The sequence below is a fragment of the Gigantopelta aegis genome, unplaced genomic scaffold (assembly GCF_016097555.1).
Source record: "Gigantopelta aegis isolate Gae_Host unplaced genomic scaffold, Gae_host_genome ctg1651_pilon_pilon, whole genome shotgun sequence".
Lineage (NCBI taxonomy): Eukaryota > Metazoa > Mollusca > Gastropoda > Neomphalida > Peltospiridae > Gigantopelta > Gigantopelta aegis.
In genome coordinates, this window is record NW_024532774.1 from 188375 (window position 1) to 214075 (window position 25701).

A 25701-nucleotide genomic window follows, 5' to 3' on the forward strand; every position below is an offset into this window, starting at 1 on the left:
CTTATCATGATGTTTGACTCTGTGCCTCTCATGCCTTTGGTCGGAAGATTCAGACTTCAAGGATTTGTCACTTGATTGAGGTGATATTGCTTTCTTATGGTGGTTGATTTAGATCTCAACAAAAAGGAATCCTGCTCATATGGACTAGGAATATCCTCTTCCACTTGGCGTTGTTTCTCTAGGTGATGATGACTCTGTGGTATTGGAAATTTTTTTTACCACGTGGTATGCTGTTTTCATTGTCTTTACCAGACCATGTCAAATACATTAGATAATGAGGGACGAGCTGAATGACTGCTCTCTGGTATTTCAAAATCTAGTTCATATATATCTGAAGATGGAGAAGGCTCTTATTCCCTAGTCTCTTGCGCTGAAAGATCGAGATCTTTTTTGTATTCCCCATCAGTAAAGACAGAGTTTGGTGAGATGTCCTCATATGGTGATACATGAAATGATGATGGATTCCATCATTCCCCTTTAAAATAGTTTATAATTATCTGTAATGCTTGGCTGACTAGTGGTTCTTCGGAGCAAATTGCCCTCTTTTTCCTTTTTCTTCTTTTTTCCTGAACACTCTCCCTTGGTGTGTGTCTCCCATTTTTGTAAGAAGTACACGCAGGTTTCTAGAAATCCTTTCTTGTTTTTTTTTCTAGCTCTTGAGAAGAAGGGGGTCCAATGGACTGCTCATCCAATCATGGTAAGAATATGCAGTAGCCATCGTAATACTGACAAAAAAGTAAGTAAGTTATATGATTTGGTATACATCACAAAAAATGCATTATAGCATTTTGCATGTAATAAGTTCCACCCTTCAAATTGCCAGCAAATTCCACCCTATAGTTTAACTTTTATTAACTAACCTTTCTCTCGCCTAAGTTTAAAAGAAAAAACGTTTGCACACCTTTTTGTTCAAGAATACCAGGAAATGCGAATTTGTCAGGTTGGAATGCAGACCCAGCCACACCCTGGGGGGAATTAAGGATACAATTCGTATCACGTGATCGATTCAAAAACGTGGAATGCTAGGCTGATCAAAGGTCATGTACCCTTAAGCATTTCTTCAAATTCGTCTTAAACTATGGCTTACAAAAATGTTTCTAGAGATCCACCAGACATTGAGGTAGGAGCTTGCATGCTATAAACCTAATATCTGCATTAAAATGATTTTGTTTTCTTGTTTATTGTGCTCAGGCTTTATTGGGTCTTAATCCTAAAGTACCGCGTTTAGCAAGTACAGTATCTACTAAGACTACAAAAGAAGCTCGCAAACATTGGAAACGAACCATGACAAATCATGTTCGGTATGTTTACTAAGTTATATGTAATATCATTCATTGGAGGAGGGGCTGTGAATGGGTAGATATGAATATGTGTACATTGTTATTGTTAATAGATGTATTTCCTACGCACACATCCTGTATGTAACTATAGTAACTCTGGTTTAGACATGGGGGGGGGGCGGGGCTTGATTTGAATGATTCAGCAATTTCAAAAAACATTATCAAAAAAATCAATAGTGGCAAAAATTTAAGACGTTTGTATCTGACAGTTGTAAAGATGTACATGTATTTGTAGGTGATCGATCATGCGTGTCCATAATATTGAATAATTAATACCATTGTACAGTAGTTCAGTAGGAAAAGTTCAATTGGCTAAAAGACAAGCATCAATGTTATTACTTTTCTGCTAAATTGAAAGTAAATCGAAAAAAGGAGATCAATCTGAGAAGGAATCTGAAGAAACTAGATGAAAGAGTATTCTAGTCGTGAAGAGAAATGATGAAATGATGAAGCATTTTGGACAATTTTTTAAAACGTTGTTTACTGATTGTTATACTCTATTGATTTCAAGTTATTAACATGTAAATACTTAATTCATGACACTTTTTTTCAGCATGGTAGTAAAAAAAAATATCAGTTACATTTGAGCCCCTTCCCTCAAATTTTTATGGTGTGTTAAGCCCTGTAACTTACATCTCTCTTGTTAGACTTGTGCTAGTAAGGATGGAATAACTTTGATGATATTAAGTCATACTACACTCAGTGAAAGAGCTGCATTCGAGAGGCTGCTAGATGTCTTAAGTGTGCTGATGCTCCTGTCAAAAGAGTTGTCCTACACAATTGGACATTAAAGGTTTTATAACAAGCAATGGTCAGCATCATATAGGTCAGAGTGATTATGGTATATATGACAATGTACATGTCTATCAGAGAGGCACAAGGTACAGTACTATGTTGTCATTACAATATCACTTATTGTTATGTGACTTTAGGGGTGTGTCACTAATGATATTCATAGTCACATTGCATGTTTTGAGTAAATAAATATAAATAAACTTAATAACTTTTTATTAACTATATTCATTAGAACTATTATGGTGCATCTAAAGCTATTTTCTCCGATAATCCTCTTGGACTTACTTTGTGGTATGGTTTGTCCTACGAGTGACCTTTGTGTAGGCGGTTGTAACCTGTATGCTTCAAGAGGAAGGTCCCATTAATATTGGAGGACTCCAACAATTTGCTACAGAGGTACTTTAAAAACATCTTATCAAGTTTGTAAACATTATGACTTGCTGATGTTGATCATTTTCAATTTTTAACCCTATGTGTGTATGTTCATGTAATGTTATTGTATTCCTTAATGGTGTGTAGGTGTTTAAAAAAATGAAGGTGCCTCAAATTAGGATCCATCTTTGCCACCTTTGGAGTCTCTTCCTGATAGTTATCGAGCAAAAGTAATGAAATGGATGGTTGAAATTGATGAATGGACAGATGTATTGATAAATGGATGTATTAAACGGATGAGGAGGTACATGTACTTGTGGTCTTATGTTGTGGTGGGGTTTTTTAATAATGGATGCATAAATGAAGTGATGGATGAATACAGTATGTTCATTTGTAGGTTGGCACTGATTGGTTGTGGTCCTGCCTCTATTAGTGTGCTACATATCTAGCTCGTCTTGGTTATCAAGATTTGACAATTTTTGAGAAAGAAACTACATTGGAGGATTAACGGTAATATCAAATTAATACATGTGTCATCAATGGAACTTCTATAAAAGAGAAATGAATTAAGAACACAAGTTTATTGTCTCATATTAATATGCGACTTGATTTACAATAAGGGACTCTTTTGTTCAAAACATTTGTGACTTGATTTGTGAAAAGGGACCACTGTTTGAAAACATCTTATGAATAGTTTGTGGTATATAGCAACTGTATGTATACAAAACTGTTTTTGAGGTGATTTAACAGTAGTCCTTTTTCATAAATCACATTACAAATGTTTTGTCAGAGTTGGTCTCTTATTACAAATCATGTCACATATATACTTAAATGTGTTATTGACTCTTTTTTATTAGAGGCTACCTTTATATTAAATCTAAGTGGTCACTATAGAGTGGCTGTATTATATATGTACATGTAACCTAGTTGTATTAATGTTTCTATATATTGGTAACTTGATATATATTGGTATATTGGTCTAATAGTATAGTACATTGACTACTTTGTGTTCATTCTTTTTTAGTTCATCTGAGATCCCACAATATCGGCTACCATATGATGTTGTATCATTTGAAGTAGAATTAATGATAAAAGATTTAGGAGTCAAGGTACATTACATTATAAAGAATAATGTGTATTGTTGTAATGTATGATAGAGTTAGGGTAAAGGACTAGGAGCTGATGGTCTGTCTGTAAAACAGTTATTGTCCAGTGGCTATGAAGCTATATTTATTGGTATTGGTAAGTTAATGATTAATTATATGGACATGTCTTTAACCATACATCCATATATCTATATACACGCATCCATTATCAGTCTATCTACCAAACCATTCATCCATCCATTGATCTACTTGTATGATATCTGTCTCTTTAGGTCTACCTAATCCAAAAGTTTGATTCCCATATTTTCTGGTCTCAATAGTGATAATGGTTTTTCATACATCTAAGAACTTCTTACCTTTAGTATGTACTGCTAGCAAACCAGGTATAAACATATTAGCTCCATTCATATCCTTTATCTCATCAAAAAAACATTGACCTTTATATAACATTTGACCTTTTATAGAACATTTGAACATTTATATAACATTTGACTTTTATATAACATTTGACCTTTATATAACATTTGACCTTTTATAAACATTTGACCTTTATTAACTTTGACCTTTTATATAACATTTACCTTTTATAACATTTGACCTTGTAATAATCGAAATGTTTTAGGGTTAGAGGGTTCATTTTGATAATCTTATTCCTACTTTCTTTCAGGTATGTGTGCTTGTAAATATCTACATTACCATCTCTACATGGTAATGTCATTGTACTGGGTGCTGGAGATACAGCATGTGATTGTGCTACGTCAGCGCTGAGATGTGGTGCTAGAAGAGTATTCGTTGTCTTCAGTAAAGGATTTACTAACATGAGAGCTGTACCAGAAGAGGTGAGCACTCATGTACTTAAGTTATTAATCATTATTACTAAATGTGTGATTAATGTAATAAATATATAATATTTAAATATAACATGTTTATGATTGTACATTTTTAGGTGAGTTGGCTCAAGAGGAAAAAAGTGTGAGTTTCTGCCTTTCTTATCTCCAAAAAAAGTTAGTCACAGTAAAAATGTTTGGATACAGTATGTTACCATAGTAACAATTACCTTCCAATTACCATAGTAATATTGCTTATCATACAATGACTATTGTTTTAAGAAAACTAAGACTAAAATTAATTGCTTTGTAGAATTTTGTTTTCAATTTTTTTACAAAATAATGTCAAAACTACCAGACATTTAATATTTAAGGAGTATTATTTAATTCCCTTACACCATTGACATATTTGCTAATGAGCAACTTTCCACAAAAAAATGAGAATTTAGTCACGATATCCCTTTTCTGGACTTTTGGAAGGAAACTGGTTTATTGTTTGAAACTATCCCAAATTTGTCAGAAGGAATCCCTAATTTCTATCAAATATTGAATTCATATGTAATGCTTGTTTTTCATACATTATCAGTTAATTTCAAAAGTAATATGATACATGGAATATCCAAATTATGAAATCGTGTTATGCCATACAAAAAAGCAACAATACATTGTACATATTTATCACCCGGCAACAGTTATTTTAGCAAAACATGTGAGGTATTAGCAACTATTACCATGTAACAATGACCATAACAACACTTACCATGGCAGCTACATATATTATATATGTGTAACTTTTTCTCTCTCTCTTACAGGTCATAGTTAAAAATGGAAAAAAATCATTGCTATGGAGTTTTGTCTTTACAGAGCAAGTGAAGGGAACAGTGATGTCATTATTACAATATCTTTAATTGTCCTTAGACTATTTGATGGTAATGGATTATTGAAATGAACAAATAGTGAAAATAAAGACTGACTATGTATATCTGCATTTGGTTCTGAACTTGCAATAATGATGGGAACTATGAATTATCACAATATTTACACATACATTGTATTGATTTTTTACTAATAATATACATTATATCTAATGACATGAATTAAAGATATTTATATAATTATTTTTAGTTTCTATGTTTGTTAATTTATCATCCCAAGTGTCCATCCTTCTATTGACCTATTCATATATAACATTTACAAATCTGTCCATTATATTCCACATATCCATTAAATCATCAATCATTATTTTTATTCATTCTCTCTCTCATAGTTGCAAAAGCCATGGCTCCTATTCGTTTCGTTCCAATCAATGGGGTCTTACCAGAAGGGAATACGAGACAATGCAGACAATGTGAACCTAATATATGGGTGGTGGTGTGATTTAGCGGACTAGCAGCTACAACTGTAGAGTCAGTTAATGATGGCAAACAAGCAGCTTGGTATATGCATTGTTATTACAGGTAAAGAGAATAATATGAACTGACTGTTAGAAAATAAAAAGTCAATAAATTAATGTTGATTATTTTTCAACTTGCAGTCTCTTCATGGTCTGTATGTACCGCCCACTCCTAATCTTCCTATGTTTTCTACAACTCCTATTGATCAAGTAGATATCTCTGTTGAATTTTGCTGGTCTCAAGTTTGAGAACCCTTTTGGTCTTGCTTCAGCCACACCCCACTACATCTAGTGCAATGATACGAAGAGCCTTTGAGGCTGGCTGGTCGTTTGCTGTCACAAAGACTTACACACACTAATAAAGTATGAGTCAGAGAGGGTGTGTATGGTCATTTTTTTTTATGTCTCTAGGACATTATCACTAATGTCCCTCGTATTGTGAGAGGTAGTACAACCAGTGGACATATGTTGGGGACAGGACAGAGTGCTTCCTTAATATTGAACTTGTCAGTGAGAAGACAGCAGCTTACTGGCTACAATCAATCAGAGAACTAAAGGATGACTTCCCAGCAAGGTAAGCTGGTTGTTACTTATGATACATCTACAACAAAGAAGCTTCTGTAATGGTCTGTAAAAGTTCTGTTTATTATTTTGGATGTATTATTGGTTTTCTGACTAGTTCTTAAGCTAAGGACTGTTCAAAGACTTTTATTAGGTTACAAAAACTCATAGTAAAAGTAAACTATTCATTAGTTAATATGTGCATCAGCAGTTTCTTAATGTGGTTATCTCATTTGTCACTCTTGAAAGTTGCGTACAGCAATGATTGAAATTGTGAGAGTGGCCATAGTGTTCATGTAATGTGTAATATACGAACATGTTTTGTGAAAAACAATGTTGAGACAGCTTCACATGAACAGTGTGCTAGTCAGTCCTAATATTATTGAAGTGGATGCAAGGACTTTATTTTTGTCATTATAGTATCTTTTACCAAGATACATTTATTAAATATAATTTCCTAATAAGAGGTTTTTACATATTTTTTTACATATTACTTACTACTTACTTTTTGCCATAGAATTGTTATAGCTAGTGTGATGTGTGGCTTCTCAGAAGAGGATTGGACAAAACTATGTCAGCCAGTGAAGTAAGTAATACCTTGTCATGTCTTCTTTAAATGCCTTTTTCTTTTTATTATAATCAAACTCACCTTCCCATACTTCAAATTTAGAAAGCCGGTGCAGATGCTCTTGAATTAAACTTTATCGTGTCCCCACGGTATGGGAGGAGAGAGGAATGGGTTTAGCCTGTGGTCAGGATCCTGAATTAGTGAGGACAGATATGTCGTTGGGTGAGAGCAGCTGTTAAGATCCATTCTTTGCTAAGATGACCCCCAATGTCACTGAGATTGTTGCTATTGCCACAGCTGCCTAAAGAAGGTTGTGTTTTTAAAGGATACATCGTTGTGGTTGTAGATATAAAATTAAGGATAACACTTTAATTAATTGTTATAATTATAAGGTTTTCCTCATAGGTGGGTGCTACAGGTGTCACTGCTATAATTACTGTATCTGGTCTTATGGGTCTCAAATCTAATGGTGCTTTGCTGGCCTGCTGTGGGTATTGAAAGAAGGACAACTTATGGAGGTGTGTCCGGCAATGCTATCCGACCTATTGCTCTGAGGGATGTGTCAGCTATTGGTAGAGCTCTTCCTGGTTATCCTATTCTTGCTGCTGGAGGTATTGATTCTGCAGAATCAGCACTTCAGTTCCTCATTGTGGAGCAGTGTTGTTCAGGTCTCTCTCTCTCTCTCTCTCTTAAATATCATAATTCTACTATAGATATGTAGTGCATACATAATCAAGAGTATACATTAATTGATGACTATATCAATGGTTTAAAGACATTACTGTATTTACAAGTAAACAAATTGAATTTGTCCATTTCATCAATTAATATGGAATTCATTTAGCTCTGCATTCATTTATTGTCATTCATATATTGATATATACTCATGTACAGAATCTATCAAGTTCATCATTCATATATTTTTATTCATTGATCCACATGTATCTGGTAGGCTGTAGATGAACTCATGGATTGGGATGGACAATGTCCACCAACTGCTAAACATCAAAAAGGAAAAGTCATTACTCCAAAAATTAAAGACATTATTGGAAAGGTCAGATTGCATTTAATACACTAATGATGAAAGGTCGCATTGTATTGAGTACAGTGATACTACTTGAATTGTATAAACTCTTCTCACTCATCTTCTCTCTATAGAGTTTACCTGAGTTTGGTCCATACTTGCAAGAGAAAGAGGAGCTAGTTGCCACATATAAGAAGACAATTGATCCATTGATGGAATATCAACCTGAAGTACATCGTCCTGTTAATATACCAACAAAAACTATACCTACAGTTCAGGTATCTAATTGAGGCAGTAAAGCTCTTTTAGTTTGCTCAATATCTGATGATTACCTAGTCATTCCCTTTTAACTCAAGGTACATTATGTTTTAGGATGTTATTGGTCAGCTCTTTCGTTGATTGGAACATGGGTGAACTAGATACTACCCAACAAGCTGTAGCTATTATTGATGAGGACATGTGTATTACTGTGGGAAGTGTTTATGGTGGTGTGTAATGACTCTGGATATCAGGTGAGAGAGAGAGGGGGGGGGGGGGGGGGGGGGAGGGTGTGGGGGGGGGAAGAACGTAGTATAAATTCAAGCCCTTTCTCTCTTGTTCTGTAGGCTATTACATTTGATCCAAAGACTCATTTACCACATGTTACTGAGGACTGTACTGGTTGTACATTATGGTTAGTGTTTGCCCTATATTGATTGTATCAAGATGATTCCACGTCAAACACACCTACAAACCCAGACGAGGCATACCCTAGGGGTACAACCTATAATATCATAAGACTATTAACTGATTTAGTTATATTGTGAAGGATTATATTATATTTGTTTTAATAGTTTTGCTGACTTGTCTATAAAATGTAACTACCTAATATGTAGTGTGGTCTATCAAACTATTTTGGTGTGGTCTTGTATGATGTCCCAATGTCTGGGCTCATGCAAATTTCTTAAAATCCTTTTTCTAGTGCTACTTCAGGTATGTTACTAGATATCATGTACAAATTAGTAGTAGCACAATATCTACACTTGTAGGTATTATGTAGTCTCATTAACTTAGACCATCTTTCTCTACAGTGAGTGTCTAACTAGTGAGACTAGTATAATGTATTGGACTACATGTATCATAATATATAGTAGAAGATGAGGGTTAGGTTTGTGAAGTATATGTCAAGTATATAATTAGTATAATCTTTGTACAAGTCTTGTAGTAGATGTGATGACATACTGTAGGTATATTACCTTATACTGTAACCTGATCTTAAGATATGGTACATATCATTCTCTATAGGACAATACAAACTTGATGTAAGAATTTACCATAGCACTCAAGTGATAGGAGATAACCTGTACCTGTGGGGTGGGAAATAAAGTACCTTCAGTCCACAATAACGATGAGAAGAAGAGAAGATTAATGTCACAGATGCAATATTTAACATTACCTCTGGCATATGGAACTCTAGATCAACCAATGGCAGTCCCCCACTAGGTGTGAAAGGGTACTTATGTACTTCAATAAGTGATAAAATTTATTATTTCGGTGGTTGGTGTCATCACAACTACTGTTACCATAACAGTCTCAATGAATTAGATATTTTCTACCCTTACCTGGGACCCAACTACAACCTACTGATGACAATATAACAGTGATGAAGAGATGCTATGGTGGTATTATGTCAAGTGAACAAGCAGAACATCATTGTCTTTTTACTTATTGGAGGTATTGGATCCCACCCTCTATACAATTACCACAAGCTCAATATTATCACTTTCCAGTGGTAGAGTACGTACTAATGAACAAAATATATATGACCTGACAACAGGTAATAACATTAATATATCATATTATATTATCAAATATCACTTATTATAGTCAGTGTTACTACATGTAATTATTATATGATAAAATGTGTGAACATCAATAACTATAAAACTAGAAGTATATGGACTATATTTCCTAATATTAAAGATTAGTATGTGTGTCGGGTGGTTTATAATTATGGGATCTCTTCATTCATTAAAAGTACAATATGTTTTATGTATAATATTCAGTCAGATATTGACTAGATGTGTTTTGTTTGTTCTCCTTTTAGGTCAATGGATCATACCTGAGATTATTGGACAATGTATGCCACCTAATACTCACTTTGTTATGGAAGCAGTAAACAATACAAGAGCAATCATCTTTGGTGGTAGAGTTGAAGGCACAACATCTAATACACTCTATATACTGGATATCACAACCATACAGTGGTAAGTTATATTATCATTCATACACTAAACTGATACATGTTATATAATGAGTGTTAGTTGAGTTCATTTGTCTATCTAGCACTGGCAGACTATAGCTAAACCTGACCTAGTAGTACAGTGGCCAGAGGAAAAGGTGGACTCATGCTGCCAGTATTATCACTGGATCAATATCACTTACACTAGTAATGACAGTGTGGACTGGATGATGATAACAGAACAATAAAGGACTGTTGGATATTGGATATTAATGAGACGTCATGGACAAAGGTATATCATATAATATTAGTTTATAATATAGAATACTTTTTACTCAGGTAGATGGAGTTTTAACGTAAAATGACAAACTAAAAAAATTTATTTTAAACGGAGTTAAGTAAAAAATTGTTGTAAATTCATGTGGAAACTATTAAGTAGTTAACAATTTAGGTGATAGTGGTCATTTTAATGAGAATTTCTGTTGTACATTTACGTGCTGTAATATATAGTGTTCACTGCTCAGGTCAAGTCCAGTTAGTGATTTAAGATTGCCTTTTCTTAACTATGAGTGCTATGGTGATGATTGACTGATCATAATTTTAGAGTTAAAAAGGTTGAGAATTACAAATAGTAATTAATATTATCATTATTACTATAATTGGTATATAACATTTGTATGATAGAATTATAACTTTATGATTACATAAAAAAATAATAAAACTATTTGTAGATTTTTCTTTCCAAGTAGAAATAATTAAGTAGTGTGTAGGTAATACTTCTATTAACATGATATTTGTTAAATTGATAAGATCAAGTTATTAGTTAGTAACATTTATCAATAGATTCTACCAACTACCTATGACTCTATTGCTAGAACATGTGTTATCATAGTAATATTAATAGATATTAATATTAATAGATAGTAAAATTATATGAATATTTGTGTCTGAGATCTTTTCTTCACTGTTTTTAAATAATCAACTCACATATATAATGATGTCTCTCTACATGCTACAGATTAATCTACCAGACTCTGTTACTGAGAGATGTGTCCACTCTCTATCAACATTTATCATGGGGCCATATTGTATGTGGTTAATAGTTTGTAGGAGGTGCACTACAGTATGGAGGTGCATTTGTCACAGATCCCAATAGAACAATGTTAATTGAACTAGGTAAATAAGGCATTACATATGCAGTAATAAATGTCATGTAGTATAATGTTATAATTACAACTCATTAAGATTTACATTGTTTTACTCTCTTACATTATCATCTTTATTACATTGTTAGTGACAAACTCTATGTAAACTATCAATTTAGTATATATATCACTGGTATATGTATATAGTAAGTAGTACATTGTATACTGACATTAGTACTGCTGTGTTCTCTCATATAGTCCTCAATGATGGTCAATGGTCAGTAGGGTTTGTACTAGACTCTAATGATCTGACCTCAAGTTATAACTACCAACAAAGAGTATTAAAAACGACTCACTGAAGGAAGGAGAGAATGGCTAAAACAAAGGAGAGAAACAAAATGTCAAACAAAATGATCAGCACCTTCAACAAGTAATCCTGTCTCTTCAAGATGAGCTACAAGAGACTAAAAGTCAACTTCAAGTGTCTCAAGAAACAGTTAATGCCCAACGTCAACAGTTACAACAGCTTCATTCTCAATTACAATGTAATCAACCTCATTGGGTTGTGAGTAAGGAAGAAGTGATAATGACGCAGGAAGTTCTAGGAGGTGGAGCGTATGGAGAAGTTAAAGTGGCTATCTTCCGAGGCCTGAGAGTGGCTGCCAAGTCTCTCCATGGAATCATCATCTCAGACTATAACCAAGATGTCTTCTATAGAGAAATGGACATTGCTTCTAGAGTGCGTCATCCTAATCTTGTCCAATTTATTGGGGCTACTAAAGTAGGCATGCCCATTATTCTTACAGAGATCATGGCCACAAGTCTTTATAATGAGCTCCAGAAGAAGGCTTTGACACAATCCCAAATTCTTGGTATTAGTTGTGATGTAGCTTCAGCTCTTAAACTACCTCCATTTATGGAAACCAGACCCTATTATCCATCGAGATATTAGTAGCTCTAATGTCCTTTTAGAACCATCAGTAGGTGATACTTTAAAGCTAAAGTAACTGATTATGGAGCAGCTAATCTTCAACAACGAGCAATGACATTTATGCCAGGAAATCCAGCCTATGCTTCCCCAGAATCCCAGTCTCGTGACCCCAAGAGCCAAACTCCAGCAATGGATGTCTACAGCTACTCTGTACTCTTGATGGAGATGACCCTTCATCGTCTACCTGCTATGACAGTTTCAGAGAGAGAACAACAAGCTAGTAGTATACATGGCCCTCTATGTCCTCTCTTATCCAAAGGTGTCTTAAACCAAATCATCGTGATCGTCTGACTATGATTGAAATCCTAGAGGAGCTCAAACAAATGAAAATTTAACAAGCATTCTACAAATGCAAAATTAGATATTATGTTAGTATTATATGGTATGTTATTTTTGTATTTTTTAAAGGGGAAGTCATGATATATATAGAAAATATGTTAAGATGGTATTATTATATAGTAAAATTATATGAATTTTGTGCCTGAGATCTCTACTACAGATCTTCACTGTTTAATCAGTCAACTGACAAAAATAATGTATCTACATTTCAGATTAATCTGCCTCACTCTATCACTATGAAATGTGTCCACTCTCTATCAACATTATCATGGGACACATTGTGTGTGTTGTTTATAATTGTAAGAGATGTAGTAAAGTTCAATCACAGACTCCACTATGATACTGTTGGTAGAGCTAGATAAGTAAGTCATTACACACAGTAATAAATGTTATGTGATAATTACAACTCATTAAGTCATATAGGGTTTAGTCTCGTACTGCATCAATGGGATGTTAAAACTACTATCACTTAAAACATAATATCATACATTCTAATACTATAACATTATTATATGATATTACTTTTGTTGTATACAAATGCATGTCATAAGGACACCTTCAACGTACTTTAAGTTTCTGTCAGGTTACTTTCTAATTATTATTATTAGAATAATTTACATATTTTGGTTACTATTAGGATACTTTAAGGATACTTACTGTTAGGATATTTTAAAAAATCTACAGGATATTCTATAAAAGTTATCAATAGGAAACTTCTAGCATATTTGTAGGATATATTTTGGATACTATCAAGATAGTTGATAATATCATATACTGAGATCTGCTTAACCAGTTAGATTACTTACGACTTATCCTTTTTGCAATTAGATTGTTATAGCCAGTGTGATGTGTGGCTTCTCAGAAGACAGAACTATGTCAAGCCAGTGAAGTATGTAATACCTTATCATGTCTTCTTAAATGCCTTTCTTCTTTATTATAATCACACTTACCTTCCCATACTTCAATTTAGAAAGCCTGTGCAGATGCTCTTGAATTAAAACTATCGTGTCCCCACGGTATGGAGAGAGAGGAATGGGTTTAGCCTGTGGTCAGGATCCTGAATTAGTGAGACAGATATGTCATTGGGTGAGAGCAGCTGTTAAGATCCCATTCTTTGCTAAGATGACCCCAATGTCACTGAGATTGTTGCTATTGCCACAGCTACTAAAGAAGGTTGTGTGTTTTAAAGGATATATTTTTGTTGTTGTCAATATAAATTTGAAAATAATGCTTTAATAATTGTTATATTATAAGGGTTTTCCTCATTAGGTGGTGCTACAGGTGTCACTGCTATTAATACTGTATCTGGTCTTATGGGTCCCAAATCTAATGGTATTGCATGGCCTGCTGTGGGTATTGAAAAAAGGACCACTTATGGAGGTGTTGTCTGGCAATGCTATCCGAGCCTATTGCTATGAGGGATGTGTCAGCTATTGGGTAGAGCTCTTCCTGGTTTGCTATTCCTGCTACTGGAGGTATTGATTCTGCAGAATAGCACTTCAGTTCCTTCATTGTGGAGCCAGTGTTGTTTCAGGTCTCTCTCTCTCTCTCTTTCTCTCTCTCTCTCTCTCTCTTCTCTCTCTCTTTCTTCTCTCTCTCTCTCTCTCTCTCTAAATATCATATTCTACTATAGATATGTAGTGCTGTACATAATCAAGATTATACATTAGTTGATGACTACATCACTTGTCTAAAGACATTACTGTATTTACAAGTAAACAATTGAATGTGTCCTTTCATCAATTAATATGGAATTCATTTAGCTCTTCCATTGATTGGAGCATAGGGTTGAACTAGATACTACCCAACAAGCTGTAGCTATTATTGATGAGGACATGTGTATTAACTGTGGGAAGTGTTATATGTGTGTAATGACTCTGGATATCAGGTGACGGAGAAAGAGCCTTAGTAAAAATTCAAGCCCTTTTCTCTCTTGTTCTATAGGCTATTACATTTGATCCAAAGACTCATCTACCACACGTTACTGAGGACTGTACTGGTTGTACACTGTGTGTTAGTGTTTTGCCCTATTATTGATTGTATCAAGATGATCCACGTCAAACACCCTACAAACCCAGATGAGGCATACCCCTAGGGGTACAACCTGTAATATCATAAGACTGTTGACTGTTTTAATTATATTGTGAAGGATTGTATTATATTTTTTTTTTGTAATAGTTTTATTGACTTGGTTTTATAAAACTACTAAAATGTAGGGTGTGGCTCATCAACTATTTAGGTGTGGTCTGGTAAACTGTTCCAAATGTCTGGCCTCATACAAATTCTCAAAAATCCTTTTTCTAGTGCTACTTCAGTTAATGTTACTAGATGTCATGTCTCTATAAATTAGTAATAGTACAATATCTACACTTGTAAGTATCATTTAGTCTCACTAAATAGACCATCTTTCTCTACAGTGAGTGTCTAACTAGTGAGGACTAGTATAATGTATGGACTACATGTATTATAATATATAGTAGAAGATGAGGGTTAGGTTTGTGGAAGTATATGTCAAGTATATAATTAGTATAGCCTTTGTACACTTTTGTAGTAGATGTGATCACATACTGTAGGTATATTACCTTATACTGTAACCTGATCTCAAGATATGGTACATATTCTCTATAGGACAATACAAACTTGATGTAAGAGTTCAACATAGCACTCAAGTGATTGGAGATAATCTGTACCTGTGGGGTGGGAATGAAGTACTTTTGTACACAATAATGATGAGAAGAGAAGACTAACATCACAGATTGCAATATTCAACATTACCTCTGGCATATGGAACTCTAGATCAACAACGGCAGTCCCCCTCTAGGGTGAAAGGGTACTTATGTGTACTTCATCAAATGACAAAATTTATTATTTCGGTGGTTGGTGTCATCACAACCACTGTTACCATAACAGTCTCAATGAGTTAGATATTTCTACCCTCACCTGGGACCCAACTAGAACCTACTGATGACAATATAACAGTGATGAAGAGAGGCTTTGGTGGTATTATGTCAAGTGAACTAGCATGGACATCCATTGTCTGTTGCTTATTGGAGGTCTTGGATCCCCACCCTCTATACAATTACCACAAGCTCAATATTATCAATTACCTAGTGGTAAAGTACATACTAATGAACAAAAATATATATGACCTGACAACAGGTAAAGAACATTAATATATCATATTATATTATCAGATATCACTTATTATAGTCAGTGTTACTACATGTAATTATTATATGATGTATTATTATATGTTACACTAATGAACATCAGTAATTGTAAACTAGAAGTATATGGACTATATATCCTATCATTAATGATTAGTATGTGTGTCTGGTTTATGGATCATTTTTTTTTCATTAAAGTACAATATGTTTTATGTATAATATTAGTCATTATTATTACATGTGTTTTATTTGTTCTCCTTTTAGGTCAATGGATCATACCTGAGATTTATTGGACAGTGTATGCCACTAAAAGTAGCTTGTTATGGAAGCAGTTAACAATAAAGAGCAATCATCTTTGGTGTAGAGTTGAAGACAAGTATCTAATACACTCTATATACTGATATCATCAACCATACAGTGGTAAGTTATATTATCATTTTATATACTGACTGATAACATGTTTATATAATGAGTGTTAGTTGAGTTCATTTGTCTATCTAGCACTGCAGACTATAGCTAAACCTGACCTAGTAGTACAGTGGCCAGAGGAAAGGTGGACTCATGCTGCCAGTATTATCAATGACCTATACTAGTAATAATAGGTGGACTAGATAAGACAAACAAAACAATAAAAGGACTGTTGGATACTGGATATTAATGAGAAGTCAATGGACAAGGAATATTGTGTACTGTCCCTCAATTATATTTCATACATCTTATTTAAATAGATTGTTTCAGAGTAAAAGGTTTGAGAATTACAAATAGTAATTAATATTACATTATTACTATAAATTGTATATAACATTTGTATGGTAGAATTATAACTTTATGATTACCATAAAACATAAAAAACTATTTGTAGATTTTTTCATTCCAAGTAGAAATAAGTAAGTAGTGTAGGTAATACTTCTATTAACATGATATTTGTTAAAATTGATGAGATCAAGTTATTAGTTAGTAACATTTATCAATACATTTTATCAATTACAATTTTTACCTATGACTCTATTGCTAGAAACATGTGTTATCATAGTAATGATTAATAGATATTAATATTAATAGACTAGTAAAAATATATGAATATTTTGTCTGAGATCTTTTCTTCACTGTTTAATTAATCAAACTCAACCTATATAATGATGTCTCTCTATAGCTACAGATTAATCTACCAGACTCTGTCACTAGAGATATGCCCACTCTCTATCAACATTTATCATGGGCACATTGTATGTGGTTAATAGTTGTAGGAGGTGCACTACAGTATAGAGGTGCATTTGTCACAGATCCCAATAGAACAATGTTAATTGAACTAGGTAAAGTAATTATTACATATGCAGTAATAAATGTTCATGTATATAATGTTATAATTCAATCATTAAGATTTACATTGTTTTTATCTCTTACATTATCATCTTTATTACATAGTGGATGCAAACTCTATTATCAATTTAGTATATATATCACTGTGTATATGTATATAGAGTAAGTAGTACCTTGTATACTGACATTAGTACTGCTGTTTCTCTCATATAGTCCCTCAATGATGGTCAATGGTCTATAGGATTTGTATTAGACTCTAATGATCTGACCTCAAGTTATAACTACCAACAAGTATTAAAACGACTCACTGAAGGAAGGAGAGAATGGCTAAACAAGGAGAGAACAAAATGTCAAACAAAAATGATAGCACCTTCAACAAGTAATCTGTCTCTCAAGATGAGCTACGAGAGACTAAAAGTCAACTTCAAGTGGTCTCAAGAAACAGTTAATGGCCCAACGTCAACAGTTACAACAGCTTCATTCTCAATTACAATGTAATCAACCTCATTGGGTTGTGAGTAAGGAAGAAGTGAGAATTGACGCAGGAAGTTCTAGGGAGTGGAGCGTATGGAGAAGTTAAGTGGCTATCTCCGAGGCCTAAGAGTAGCTGCCAAGTCTCTCCATGGAAATCATCATCTCAGACATATAACCAAGTTCTTCTATAGAGAACTGGACATTGCTTCATAGAGTGCGTCATCCTAAATCGTGTCCAATTTTATTGGGGCTACTAGTAAGGTACACCCATTATTCTTACAGAGATCATGGCCACAAAGTCTTTATAATGAGCTCAGAAGAAGGCTATTGACACAATCCACAAATTCTTGGTATTAGTTGGATGTAGCTTCAGCTCTTTAACTACTCCATTTATGGAAACCCAGACCCTATTATCCATCGAGATATTAGTAGGCCCTAATGTCCTTTTAGAACCATCAGGAGGTGATAGCTTAAAGCTAAAGTAGCTGATTATGGAGCAGGCTATCTTCAACAACGAGCAAAGACTTTTTAGCCAGGAAAAATCCAGCCTATGCTTCCCCAGAATCCCAGTCTCGTGACCCTAAAGAGGCCAAACGCCAGCAATGGATGTCTACAGCTACTCGTACTCTTGATGGAGATGACCCTTCATCGTTTACTGCTATGACAGTTTTCAGAGAGAGAACAACAAGCTAGTAGGATACAATGGCCTCCTATGTCCTCTCTTATTCAAAGGTGTCTTAAACCAAATCTCGTGATCGTCTGACTAGATTGAAAATCCTAGAGGAGCTCAACGAATGAAAGTTTAGCAAGCATTCTACAATGCAAAAACAAATGGACATTATATTAGTATTGTATGGTATATTTTGTAATCAGGAATTTTCTTTTTTCTTTTTTTCCACTTTACATATAGTATATTAGTATTATTTTGTTGTGGTATTTGATAGTTTTAATTTTGTTTATATACTTTGTATATTGTATAGTGTGGTTAATTATATATGTTCCTTACTCACAACCCAATGAGGTTAATTACATACAAGTGTTAATGTTGTTACACTTGGTTATGAATTTATTTCTGCTATCTTATTAAGATTGTTGTTTATGAGCTTTATTAGTTGTAAATTTATTTGAGGATTAGTTTGAACTTTATCTTTTATAGTATTTAAAGTGTTGATTTGGTTATGTTATTTTGTATTTTTTAAAAGGGAAATTCATAATATATAATTGTGACCTGGTTTACAAAGGACCCACTTCTGTCAAAACATTTGTGGCCTGTTTTGTGAAAAAAACACTGTTAAAACTAACAAATTCAAAAAACAGTTTTACATTCATATAAAATAGTTTATGCATATATAGCAACTGTATGTATACAAAACTGACATGTTTTGAGATGTTTTAAACAGTGGTTTGTTCATAAATCAGGGTCACAAATGTTTTGACAGAAAAAAAAATGGTCCCTTTTTGCTAATCAGGTCACAATTATAGAAAATATGTTAAGATGGTATTATTATATAGTAAAATTATAAGAATTTTGTGCTTGAGATCTCTACTACATATCTTCACTGTTTAATCAGTCAACTGACAAAATAATGTATCTACCATTGCAGATTAATCTGCCTCACTCTATCTATGAAATGTGTCACTCTCTATCAACATTTATCATGGGACAACATTTTGTGTGTTTATAATTGTAAGAGATGTAGTAAAGTTCAATCACAGACTCCACTATGATACTGTTGGTAGAGCTAGATAAGTAAGTCATTACACACAGTAACAATGTTATGTGATAATTACAACTCATATGTCTTCTTAAATGCCTTTCTTCTTTATTATAATCACACTTACCTTTAGTCTCGTACTGCATCAATGGGGATGTTAAAACTACTATCACTTATAACATAATATGCATACATTCTAATACTATAACATATACATTATATGATATTATTTTGTTGCATACAAATGACATGTCATAAGGAAACCTTCAAACTACTTTAAGTTTCTGTCAGGTTACTTTTCTAATTATTATTATTAGAATAATTTACATATTTTGGTTACTATTAGGATACTTTAAGGATACTTACTGTAGGATATTTAAAATATTTACAGGATATTCTATAAAAATTTATCAATAGAAAAACTTCTAGCATATTTTGTAGGATATATTTTGGATACTATCAAGATAGTTGCTAATACATATACTGAGATCTGCTTAAACCAGCTAGATTACTTACGACTTATCCTTTTGCCATTAGATTGTTATAGCCAGTGTGATGTGTGGCTTCTCAGAAGACAGAACTATGTTCAAGCCAGTGAGGTATGTAACACCTTATCATGTCTTCTTAAATGCCTTTCTTCTTTTATTATAATCACACTTACTTACCCATACTTTTAATTTTAGAAAGCCGGTGCAGATGCTCTTGAATTAAACTTATCGTGTCCCCATGGTATGGGAGAGAGAGGAATGGGTTTAGCCTTGGTCAGGATCCTGAATTAGTGAGACAGATATATCATTGGGTGAGAGCAGCTTTAAGATCCCATTCTTTGCTAAGATGACCCCCAATGTCACTGAGATTGTTGCTATTGCCACAGCTGCTAAAGAAGGTTGTGTGTTTAAAGGATACGGTCGTGGGTTGTAGATATAAAATTAAGGATAATACTTTAATTAATTGTTATAATTATAAGGGTTTTTCCTCATTAGGTGGTGCTACAGGTGTCGCTGCTATTAATACTGTATCTGGTCTTATGGGTCTCAAATCTAATGGTATTTCATGGCCTGCTGTGGGTATTGAAAAAAAGGACCACTTATGGAGGTGTGTCTGGCGACCTATTGCTCTGAGGGATGTGTCAGCTATTGGTAGAGCTCTTCCTGTTTTGCTATTCTTGCTGCTGGAGGTATTTGTTCTGCAGAATCAGCACTTTAGTTCCTTTATTGTGGAGCCGGTGTGTTGTTTAGGTAGCTCTCTCTCTCTCTCTCTAAATATCATATTCTACTATAGATATGTAGTGCTGTACATAATCAAGAGGTATACATTAGTTGATGACTACATCACTGGTTTAAAGACATTACTGTATTTACAAGTAAACAATTGGAATTTGTCCATTTCAATCAATTAATATGGAATTCATTTAGCTCTGCACTCATTTATTTTCATTCATATACTGTTATATACTCATGTACAGAATCCATCAATTCATATATTACTTTATTCATTGATCCACATGTATCTGGTAGGCCGTAGATGAACTCATGGATTGGGATGGACAATGTCCACCAACTGCTAAACATCAAAAAGGAAAGTTTATTACCCAAAAATTACAGAACAATTATTGGAAAGGTCAGATTGCATTTTAATACACTAATAGTGCTTGTTTTATATAAACTCTTCCTTCTCATCTTCTGTTTCTTGATCCTCTATAGAGTTTACCTGAGTTTGGTCCATACTTACAAGAGAAAGAGGAGATTAGTTGCTACATATAAGAAGACATTAATCCATTAATGGAATATCAACCTGAAGTACATCGTCCTGTTAATATACCAACAAAATCTATACCTACAGTTCAGGTATCTAATTGAAGTAGTTTGTGCGCTCCATATGATCTGATGCTTACCTAGTCATTCCCTTTTAACTCAATGTATTGTTGGTCAAGATCTTCCATTGATTGGGATTGCATGGGGTGAACTAGATACTACCCAACAAGCTGTAGTTGATTATTGGATGAGGACATGTGTATTAACTGTGGGGAAGTGTTATATGGTGTGGTAACGACTCTGGATATCCGGTGAGAGAGAGGGAGGGGGGAAAGGGAGGAGAGACAGACACAAGAGAGGGAGTGCTAAATAAAATTGAAGCCGTTTCTCTCTTGTTCTATAGGCTATTACATTTGATCCAAAGACTCATTTACCACATGTTACTGAGGGACTGTACTGGTTGTACATTATGTGTTAGTGTTGGGTTGCCCTATTATTGATTGTATCAAGATGATCTACGTCAAAAACCCTACAAGCCCAGACGAGGCATACCCCCAGGGGTACAACCTGTAATATCATAAGACTATTAAACTGATTTAAAGTTATTGTTAATTTAATTATATTGTGAAGGATTGTGTTATATTTTTTGTTTGGTTTTATAATAATTTGCTGACTTGTTTTGTAAAATGTAACTACCTAATATGTAGGTGTGGTCTATCACACTATTTATGTGTATGGTGACAAACTGTTCCAATGTCTGGCTCAAACAAATTCTCAAAAAAATCCTTTTCTAGTGCTACTTCAGGTAATGTTACTAGATGTCATGTACTATCTTAATTAGTAATAGTACAATCTACACTTAATTGTAAGTATTATGTAGTCTCGCTAACTAGACCATCTTTCTCATTTGCAGTGAGTGTCTAACTAGTGAGATTAGTATAATGTATGGACTATGTGTATTATATATAGTAGAAGATGAGGGTTAGGTTTGTGAAGTATATGTCCAAGTATATAATTAGTATAGCCTTTGTACAAATCTTGTAGTAGATGTGATGACATACAGCTATAGGTATATTACCTTATACTGTAACCTGATCTCAAAAATATGATACATATCATTCTCTATAGGACAATACAAACTTGGTGAAAGAATAGAACATAAGCAGCACTCAAGTGATAGGAGATTTCCTGTACCTGTGGGGTGGAATAAAGTACCTTCAGTTCACAATAATAAGGAAAAGAGAAGACTAACATCACAATTGCAATATTCAACATTACCTCCTGGGTATATGGACTCTAGACTAACCAGTGGCTATCCCCCTCAGGGGTGCAAGGATAACTTATGTACTTCAATAAATTCCAAGATTTATTATTTTGGTGGTTGGTGTTATCATGACAGCTGTTACCATAACAGTCTCAATGAGTTAGATATTTCTACACTCACTTGGACCAACTACAATCTACTAATGACAGCATAGCAGTGATGAAGAGAGGCTATGGTGGTATTATGTCAAGGAACAAGCAGGAAAATGTTGTCTTTTAATTATGGAGGTAGTGGATTCCCCACCCTCTATACAATACCACAAGTTCAATATCATCAATTACTAGTGGCAAAGTATCCTACTAATGAACAAAATATATATGACCTGACAACAGGTAATAACATTAATATATCATATTATATTATCAGATATCATCAGTGTTTACAACATGTACTGTTATGATAGTGAATATCAGTACTTATAAACTAGAAGTATACATTTCCTATCATATAAAGATTAGTGTGCTTTATTTGTTCTCCTTTAGGTCAATGGATCATACCTGAGATTATTGGACATGTATGCCACCCTAATAATGGCTTTGTTATGGAAGCAGTAAACAATACAAGAGCAATGTTTTGTGGTGTAATGTTGAAGGCATAAAATCTAATACACTCTATATACTGGATATTATCAATCATACAGTGGTAAGTTGTATATTATCATTCATACACTGACGATAACATGTTATATAATGAGTGTTAGTTGAGTTCATTTGTCTATCTAGTAATGTTGTAAAAGTAATGGATTTGTATTTTAGTTATTGTTATTGTTTATTATAAAGCATTTGTAATAATTATTGTTTTAGTTATTGATTGTTCACAAAAACTCCAAGAATTTTAGTTTTAGTTATAGTAATAGGTTTTTAGTTATTGTTATTATAAATCAATAAAACCAAAGGAGAGCTTTTTGACCATTCAGCTTGATCATTGTGTTAATTATCTTAATTGATTTTATTTTAGTTTGTGTTTAACTGTTTACACATTTGAAGGTTAACTGATCTGATTGTGTGAAATCTGGAAATGAAATGGCTAAAATTCACAACTACTTTTGTGCAATTTTAGTTTTTGTTATTAATTGTAAATCAATGACTGGTTAATTTTAGTTATGTTTGTTATTGTTAACAATAATGATTTGGTCAATACTAAAATAGCTTTAGTTTTAGGTATTGTTAAACAATTACAACACTACTATCTAGCACTTGGCAGACTATAGCTAAACCTGACCCTGTAGTACAGTGGCCACTGGAAAGATTGGTCTGCTGCCAGCATTATCATTGGATCAATATCACCTATACTAGTAATGATAGGTGGACTGGATAAGACAAACAAAACAATAAAGGACTGTTGGATATTGGATATTAATGAGAAGTCATGGACAAAGGTATATCATGTATTGTCAGTTGGTCACTCAATTTAGTTTATGATATTTTATACATCTTATTTAAATAGATTGTTTCAGAGGTTTAAAAATGTTGAAAATTACAAATAGTAATTTAAACTTATCATTATTACTATAATTGGTATATAACATTTGTATGGTAGAATAGGTAGTAAGTATATGATTAAATTTTTCTTCTTTCCAAGTAGAAATAATTAAGTAGTGTAGGTAATACTTCTATTATCATGATATTTGTTAAATTGATGAGATCAAGTTATTAGCTAGTAACATTATCATACATTTATCAATTACAAATTTACCTATGACTTATTGCTAGAAACATGTGTTTATCATAATAATGTTAATAGATATTAATATTAATAGATAGTAAAAATATATGAATATTTGTGCCTGAGATCAAGATTAAAGACATATATGTATTCTTTATCTTTAACCAATCAACTCACATATAAATGATGTCTCTCTATATAATACAGATTAATCTACCAGACTCTGTCACTGAGAGATGTGTCCACTCTCTATCAACATTTATCATGGACCATACAGTGGTGTGGTTGATAGTGTATAGGAGGTCAAATAAAGTTCAAAAAGAAGGAGTAGTGTCACAGATCCCAATATAACAATGTAATTGAACTAGGTAAGTAAGTTATTACATATGCAAGTAATAATGTCATGTAGTATAATGTTTATAATTACAACTCATTAAGATTTACATTGTTTTACTTTCTTACATTGTTAGTGACAAAACTCTATTAAACTATCATTTTAGCATATATATCACTGTGTATATGTATATAGTAAGTACTACATTGTATACTGACATTAGTACTGTTGTGTTTCTCTCATATAGTCCTCAATGATGGTCAGCTTGGTCAGTAGGGTTTGTACTAGACTCTAATGATCTGACCTCACAGTTTATACTACCAACAAAGGAGAGAATGGCTTAAACAAGGAGAGAAACCAAATGTCAAACAAAAATGATCAGCACCTCAACAAGTAATCCTGCTTCCTCTTCAAGAGTGAGCTACGAGAGACTAAAAGTCAAACTCAAGTGTCTCAAAAACAGTTAATGCCCAACGTCAACAGTTACACAGCTTCATTCTCAATTACAATGTATCAACCTCATTGGTTTGTAGTAAGCCGAAGTGAGAATGAACCAGGAAGTTCTATAATGATGTCTCGTCTATATGCTACAGATTAATCTACCAGACTCTTGTCACTGAGAGATATGCCCACTCTCTATCAACATTTTGATCAATGGGACCACATTGTATGTGGTTAATAGTGTAGGAGGTGCACTACAGGATAGAGGTGCATTTGTCACAGATCCCAATAGAACAATGTTTAATTGAACTAGGTAAGTAAGTTATTACATTATGCATGTAACTAAATGTCATGTAGTATAATGTTATAATTACAATCATTAAGATTTACATTGTTTTTACTCTCTTACATTATCATCTTTATTACATTGTTAGTTGACAAACTCTATTATCAATTTAGTATATATATCACGTGGTATATGTATAATGTAAGTAGTAACCTTGTATACTGACATTAGTAATCTGCTGTGTTCTCTCATATAGTCCTCAATGTATGGTCAATGGTCTATAGGATTTGTAATTATACTCTAATGATCTGACCTTCAAGTTATAACTAACCAACAAAGAGTATTAAACGACTCACTGAAGGAAGGAGAGAATGGCTAAAACAGGAGAGAAACAACAACAGTCAACACAAAATGATCAGCACCTTCAACAGTAATCATTGTCTCTTAAGATGAGCTACGAGAGACTAAAAGTCAACTTCAAGTGATCTCAAGAAACAGTTAATGCCCAACGTCAACAGTTACAACAGCTTCAATTCTCA

General features: G+C 33.5%; 1 pseudogene; it reads left to right on the forward strand.

Moving 5' to 3' along the window:
* The first annotated feature begins 1078 nt into the window (after positions 1-1078).
* LOC121391089 lies at positions 1079-11921 on the forward strand (annotated as a pseudogene).
* Positions 11922-25701: the final 13780 nt, after the last annotated feature.